General features: G+C 42.0%; 1 long non-coding RNA gene across 1 annotated transcript; it reads right to left on the bottom strand.

Annotated features, from left to right (window-relative positions):
- Positions 1 to 353: 353 nt before the first annotated feature.
- Positions 354 to 7,116, bottom strand: LOC123375701. The gene is made up of 3 exons (XR_006581565.1): positions 7,039 to 7,116; positions 3,781 to 3,818; positions 354 to 478 (listed from the first exon to the last, which is right to left on the bottom strand). It is a non-coding gene; the product is annotated as an uncharacterized LOC123375701 (long non-coding RNA).
- Between the last annotated feature and the right edge of the window lie 842 nt (positions 7,117 to 7,958).

Here is a 7,958-nt window from a genome sequence, read left to right as displayed (position 1 = left end):
GGTGTGACTCCACCTACCAGAGTTCAATGAGGGGCTCCTCCCCCTCTGGGGCTGTGGGCGGCTAATCCGCCTCACATAAAAAAGCATTATTTCCCTAAAAATAATTTCAGGTGCAGTGCTGTTGTAGATTACAAGATACAAGACCTTTCATTTTCCTTTCATCCCTGTCCCCTTTTTTCATCAAACAACAAAAACAGAAACCTTCCCAATCAATCCAAACACCTCAGAAAAAAATCTTCCCACACTGATGAGCCTTACAATATGCCATGAAGGTCAACAAAGCTAGCCCCTCTTAAGACTGGTCTTGCTGTTACAGACCTGAGGTGCCTGGAAGTCCAGGAGATTGCTTAGTACCTTGTCTTTTCACTCCCCACTTCATGTTTGTTTTTAGATGAGGAAATAGCGTCCAGTGACTGGGTTGGCTCTCTGGCACACCGAGGATCAGAAGCATGCATACGCACACCAGACTCACTGTTGTCTAGGATATAAAGACAAAATGGCAAAAGATGAGGCCATTTGTAGTCTCTCACTGTCAGCCTGAAGTCACTCACCTTGCCCTAGTTATACCAAAGAAGAGTCAGTGGCCTTGGGCAGTACAGATCAACAGGGGGACTCCTATGGTGGAGCCTTCAACTCCCTTCATCCAGATCCTAGTACTGGTTATTTCTAAGTGACAAACTGAATAGCTTCCTGGCAAGGTACTCACTGCCCCTTTACAGAGTGCTGCTCAAACAACTGCTGTGGCACGTGTACCAGTGATCACATCTGCTCCATCATTGCAACCAAGGATGGACATGGAACAAGGTTATTCTGAGCATCAAAATCAGGCCAAATTTGACACATATTGGTATTGGCAGCTGATCTACAAGGGAAACAAATTGCTGTAGGGCCTGTGGTGCTGATGTACAACAGGTCCAACCATGAGAGTCTAGACCTATTTGAGAACATTCCTATGACCTTTTCTGAGACGCAAACATATCCCATATGCCCTCTACTGGGGCTGTATCATGGATTTTCAGGAGAAACGAATCCATCATCTAGGGGGTGTTTTCCATCTTTTTTTTTAATCATCATATCCTTTTTACATGCAAATATCCCATGTAAAGGAAGATAAGATATCAGCAGATTTGTTTCCCAATATTTTTTATGATGCATCAGTGAGTGCTGTATAAACGTAGCGCAGTTTCAAACTAATTAGTTCTAATGTGACTATCACCACAAAAACAAAAAAAAACAAAATAAAAGTGAAATCATAAATCAACACTGTTCTTGGACATAAAAAGACAGACAAGGTCCCTACAAATATGATCTTACATTTATTTCTAAGCTACTCTATCTCTAGTTTGGGAAGAAGATGAAGATGCAGTTTAGATCTTCACCTCAGAAACATACGTCTGTACAACTTAAAACATTACAAAGTGAAATAAATGAAACTGTTCCAAATGAATCCCAGATGATGCCAGGTGAAAGAAGATTTATGTATATATTGTATAAATATTTAATGATATGGCCAAAACCCCACTGCCACTTAGCAAAAAGACATATATCACTCTTGTGAAATACGACTTTTTAGCCAATAAGGCTGTAATATGTAAATGACCTTGAGTGAATTGTATTGTTATACATTAAACATTTTCTGTCTTATGATTGGCTGAGTCACCTCTGATATTATAGTCCTACCATCCAGCCATGAGTTATTCCATAACAATCTGGAAATTAGAGCCTTAAGTGTTTTTAAAAAAAATCTACAAAATTTACTGTAGTATGTGGGAGGATAAAAGGATATCTTGCATGTGAATTTCATGAGTGTCATTCTCTTGAAATCTTATGCAATGCCTAAGAGCTGTAAACCATGAAATATAAAGTTACGTGTACATCTTGAGATCCTAGCACCATTATAAATCACTCCAGCTACTGTCTTTCTTAACCAGGACATAAACAATATTACCTCACAAAGTGTGCATGTTTCTATATAAAAACTGCAGCAAGCTTCATGTGCATTTGGAGACACAAGTTTGAAAGCTAGTTCCCTTCATCCATCTGAAAACTCTAGCTTTTCCTGTATTGACCTCTCTTCCAATGTGCTGTGGTCTTTTCATAAAGGGCTTGGATCCTGTGTGTCTTCAGATCAATGGGAGAATATCCACTGACTTCATTGGATCATGGATCAGGCCCCAAATGAAGGTAATGCAGCTACTGAGTTCTATCCCTTCTGTTCCATTGGAGATCTTTAAAGTTGAAACTTGTGCTGGCAACTCAGCTTGCTCCTTAAAAATTATATAGGGCAAAAGTCCTGGAACCAATGCCCAGTTTGGGTGACCGGGCTATTTACTGGAGCTATCTGGAAGGAGAAGGAATCCTCCCCTTCCCCTGCCCATGAAGCAGCAGCAGATTCACTGCAGTCCCAATCCAGCAAAGCATCCTTGGGACTAGTAAAATGCTAATAGTTAAGCATGTGTTGAAGCACTCTGCTGGGTCAAGCCATCTGTGAATGCTAGCACACAGGGGCGGCTCTACGTTTTTGGCCGCCCCAAGCAGTCATGCCCGGGAGGCGCCCCGGAGCCGCGGGAGCAGCGGACCTCCCGCGGGCATGACTGCGGAGGGTCCGCTGGTCGCTCGGCTGGACCTCCCGCAGCTGCGGACGGTTCGCAGGTCCGGCGGCTCCGCTTGAGCTGCCGCAGGTGTGCCTGCGGGAGGTCCAGCCGAGCCGCGGGACCAGCGAACCGTCCGCAGTCATGCCTGCGGGAGGTCCACTGGAGCCGCGGGACCAGCGCCCCCTCCGCAGTCATGCCTGCGGCAGGTCCGGTCGTCCCGGGGCTCCGGTGGACCTCCCGCAGGCATGACTGCAGCAGGTCCACTGGCCCAGCCTGCCGCCCCCCCGGGAAAGGGCCGCCCCACGCGCGTGCTTGCCGCGCTGGGGTCTAGAGCCGGCCCTGCTAGCACAGCCTTGTGGCTGCAGCAGCTCCTGCAGATTTTGTACTCCTCCCTGCACAGATTCTCCTCCCTACTCAGTTCCATGGGCTTTGTGGTACTACAGGGTTGGAGTCATCTGCAGCTTCAGTTGGAAAAGGATTTGGCCCAAAGAAAGTCAAGAGATTAGCTAGAATATGAATTATACTTATATTGGTTTGGATACTAACCCCAGGCCCTGAGTCGGAAAGTTTTTGCTAACTTAGTTTTACACTATGTAAATATTTTTTTTAATTTACTCATTGTTGGTGCCAACTTTACATTAAGTACTCCTTTCCTTGTCATCCCATCATAAAACATCGATTTTTGCCTGTTACCTTTTTAAGTCTATTGCACTTGTACTGTACAGTAACTCACAAGTTGTCTGAAACACATGGGACATTAACAAATCCTAATTGGTTGTGTAATGTGAGCAGACAGCATGTACAGTATTAAACCACTTCTAAACCACCTATTTTCTGTATGCAAATCAGACAGAAACAAATGTTTGGCCCCAGCTGGGCAAAATGTCCCATTTAGAATTCTTTTCCTCTTCTTTGTTCTTTGATGTTCTGCAAATGAGCTTTAGAACTCCGCTCTTCACACAATTCAATTTTACAGGCCCATTATCTGAGATATAATGTGGAGGTTAAATATATCAGGGCAGCCATTATGTGAAAATAATTAACAGTAATGAATAATGCACTAATTCCACTGATGAGAGATGGTTATATGTGTAATGAAGTGTTGGGGCAGCCTTGACAAATGAAATTAAAATATTTAAACACTGTTTTATGATATTACTTTGCTCATATAATTTCCTTTACTTACAATGAGCCACTTCGATTATCGTCATTATCTTGACAGCTCTGAAGGATGAAATAGTGCAGGTTAATGTGACAGCGATTAGTCAGAGAGAAAATCCATCACATAAAGCAGAACACAGTGAGGGAGAAAGGCCCTCTATACTTTCCTGTTTCAAACATGAAAAGAATGATACTATCAACATCACTTCAATATTAAATGGATAGAATTATCTTGTCATTCCTTTACAGCCTCTGAAGAACTATCTATTTGTACCTGCAAAGGAAAGGTCAGCCCTTCTTAATCATCCATAAAAATATGTTGATGGATTCCTAATATCAATAACAGTGACAGGAACAGAGACAGGAAGCAAGCCAGGAAATTTAAAAGAAAAGTACTCTAAATTTCAGATTGAAATCCTTGCTGTTTTATATTTTTTAAGCTGTGCACTGTACAAAAGCACAATTAATTTAAAAATGCAAATGCACACAGCTCCAAATTCAAATGGGACATATTTATGTATGAAAATTGCTCCAAATTCTGTTTAAAGAGCAAAGTAACAGCATATTTCCTGGGTATTCTTTGCATCATTTTTGTATTAACTGGCCATCTTTAAACACACCGGCCAATTTTTTTTTTCAAAGTTAGGCTCCTAAAGCCAGATTCAGGTACTTTAAATTACAGTGGCCTGGTGTTCAGACATACTGAGCACCTCACCTTTCATGGAAGTCAGTGGGAGCTTCAGCTGCTCAGCACCTTTGACAATCTGACTACTTTTATTGAGATGGCTTTCGGAACTCAACTTCAGGCATCAAGTTTGAAAATTGTGGCCTCGGTTCAAAATAAAAGTGTGATTTGGGTGAAAAGGGGTACAGTGGGTTCCTGAAAACCCATTGCCAAGATATGTAAACATTGATCAACACCATTTGCTATGGAGGGGAGGCAACCAAATCTTGACGCATACCACTACCCTGGGACAATTGAGAGGCACAGTGTCTCATGGGGAGCTCATGAAGGCACTTTGCCTCAGACAAGTGCTATGCATACACCAGAGCTGTTGAGGAGGGCAGCTGCTGCCAGTGGAGAGGGAGGCAGGGCCATAAACAACTCCTCCCTCCTTCTCCACCCTCATATTTGGCAGGAGCAGACCAGTCCTCGCACTCAGACTGCAATTGTGCAGGGCCCGCAAACAGAGAGATTCTTTGCATCCATCCTCCATGTGCCCTAGGTATTTTGAAATGGCAGTTACCTTTTGAATCAAGAAAAAAAATAGATCCGAGATGGCCCCTCCCCTCTTTGGACACACATACATCAAGGCAAATTCTGTCCTCAGTTACATCTGTTCCTTTCCACTGAACAGCTGAGGGTTGGTTTGGTTGGGGGTGGGGGTTTAATGCATTTAAGATTGCTGTTTTTGTCAACTTTTCACTTTTACTATTTTTATGCAGCATAGAAAACTCTTGATGCTGTTGTTTACTGTAATTTTCTGGCACCCGTGGGGATGAAAACTCATTGCAGGAGGTAGCGTACTAAGACTGGAAGGCTACAAAAGCTTGGCACAAGGCAGATTCCTTATTCTTTCAGCTATTTGAATGGATAGCTGTCTATTTTATAGGCTTTTCTATGATGCTCGTTATGATAGTCCCCAACAGGACTGAATTTATCCTCACAACCTCCATGCAATGTGGGGAAGTAGCATTCACTTTACAAATGAGAAAAGTGAGGCTCAGAGAGATTAAGTGACTTGCCTAAGATCATATAGGAAGTCTGTGGCAGAGAGGGGAGCAGAACCCAGATCTACTGATCTCAGTCCAGTGCTTTAACTATCTTCCTCTCTATCGAGTACCACAGCAGAAGTGTCCAGAGGACTGCTCATTGGCCATTACCAATCATTTGAAGAGATGTCTCTCTCTTGATTTCAGTAAATCATAGACATTTCCCTAAATAGAAGAGCGCTCTCATATGCTTGAGGTTCCAAAAACAAAGTTGTGTTTTTCCTCACATTCCAGGGCCCGCTTTAGCAAAATATAAAAATTATTTTAACAACACCCGCAAACTATTGTATCTGAATTGCTGACGGCACATAGCATGGTGAACCTTGTTGTTTTAATCTAGAGCATAATGAAGACTTATGGAGGGAGACCCTCTGTCATCCTGAACTAGAAAGCTGACTTTTAACTACATGTGAAATGTGAAACTAATGATTCATTGTGATTTACAGCTCTCTGGAACAATCTGCTATGTCTTTATACTGAGCAATTAAACCAGAGGAGGAGGAGAGGTCTAAAAGATAGGCAAGCCATAACTCCATTTCTCTCTGCTGCTGGCTAGAAACAGAATCAAGAAGTTTAAAAACTGAGAAAAGTGTGAGTAGACAGGGGAGAATGTCACTACCTTTTGGGTCTGATTTTCATTCACAGTGAGTAGCATCCTTTTCTGCTAGCAGTCCCACGGAAGTAACTAGAGCTATTCACAGAGTAGAGTACTACACTCATCATGAATAAATATGGCAAAATCTGGCCCTCTGGGAAAATGGCATTGCTGCAGTACCACTGTTTATAACGCTCCTATTCTTTACATGTTACTGTATAATACAGTCTTATGCTTCTAGGAGTTTAGAAGATGCACATGCACACGCATCCAGGCTCTTCCTACAACTTCTTATGTGCAAACTAGCCCTTACATAAGGACTCCTTTAGCTAATATGCTTTTAAAAACTAATTCAACTAGCAGTAGTTCTCTCATTTTGTTAGCTTTAAAAAATACAATTGAGTTCATTAATCTGACAATGAAGTGCCTCTGTAATAAATCTAACATTAAAAAATCATTTCTGGCAAATTACCCAATAAAATCAATGAAGGTCAGGCTCAGTTGAAGAAACAAATAAATTACATGCTATTGATAGGCTAGGCGGACTGAATTGTCATTTAGAAAGGCTAAGAGGGATAAAGGAATGTAATGTAAGGAGGGTATTTATACAACCAAAATGGGGGAAAGGCAAAAGTTTAAGCTGACAGCTCCCATCCATAGGATTCCCTTGACTCAGTCCCAGGATAGCAATAGCAGTTATTCTAACTCTCAGTAGCATACTGGTGTGTGCTTTGGATCTGTCAATATTGACTTGCTCCAATGCTGCTTCATGATCTTTTTACCTTTCCTATATTGAAGCCCCCAAACAGGATTTCTGCTAATAGAAAATGAAGAATAGATAGAATTGAATCATATCACCCATTGGTTTTTCAGCCAGGTTAAAAGCAGTTTGACCCAGTTCAAGTTTTTCAGTACCTTCAACTATTGAAGAAATATAAAGCTTGTCATTCACTCATGGGACTTGCCATCCTTTGATAACAGAGTAACAGTTTTACAGTTAAACTATTCTAACAACATTCTATTTAAAAATCTGTCAAACTTTTCCTGTGAGAGGCCTAAGAAATGGCAATACCCTGGTGTATTTCAACTCTAGCGATATAATCCAATGGCTGAGTTTAGAGCATCTTTGTTTTTAAAATATATAGGTTATATATTGCCTCTTTTTGCTTTCCTCTTCTCTATGAGGGAAGCAAAGGAAGTATTGGATTATCCATGTGTTCTTGTGGGTACAACATTCAATTTAATCTTTTTGGAAGCTCGGATGCTTTTGTGGATCAACAGCCGAATAATACTATTGTGCACTTAGGATTCAAGCCCACAAAGCATGCCTGTGAGGTTCAGAGAATGTGATCTCATATTGACTCCAATTAGAATGGAGGGCGTACTGTATCTTACCTTGTAGAATCAAGCTCTTTTACAATCTGGGCCCTGTTTTAATTGGGGGATCTCAAATGACCAGATCCCCAAGGTATTGGGGTCTCCTAAATCCCTCTACCTCTGAGCTCTCTACAAATATCAACCCTCAGTATTAATACTTAACATTAATTAAGACTCTCAACACTGTCTAATGTGGGCAATGTCAAATCATTTTGCAGATAAGTGAATAATGTGAGTTACCCCTAGGATGCACAGCAAGTCATCCTGATTATACTGGTTGGAGCGAGGTGAGAGGGGCTACAAGGTGGGTGGTTACAGCCCCCTGATCCTGGGGTAAGTACTCTACTAGACCTGGCATACCCAGTCCCAGGCTGCTCTAACCTGTGCTGGCTGGTAATGGCCTCCAAGGAGCCATCGGCTAGCAAGGGAATGCTGAAGTGCAGCAGCACTCTGGTCAT

Source organism: Mauremys mutica, chromosome 1, assembly GCF_020497125.1.
Source record: "Mauremys mutica isolate MM-2020 ecotype Southern chromosome 1, ASM2049712v1, whole genome shotgun sequence".
Classification (NCBI taxonomy): domain Eukaryota; kingdom Metazoa; phylum Chordata; order Testudines; family Geoemydidae; genus Mauremys; species Mauremys mutica.
The sequence above is the reverse complement of the archived record's forward strand: the minus strand, read 5'-3'. Positions and strand labels throughout refer to the sequence as shown.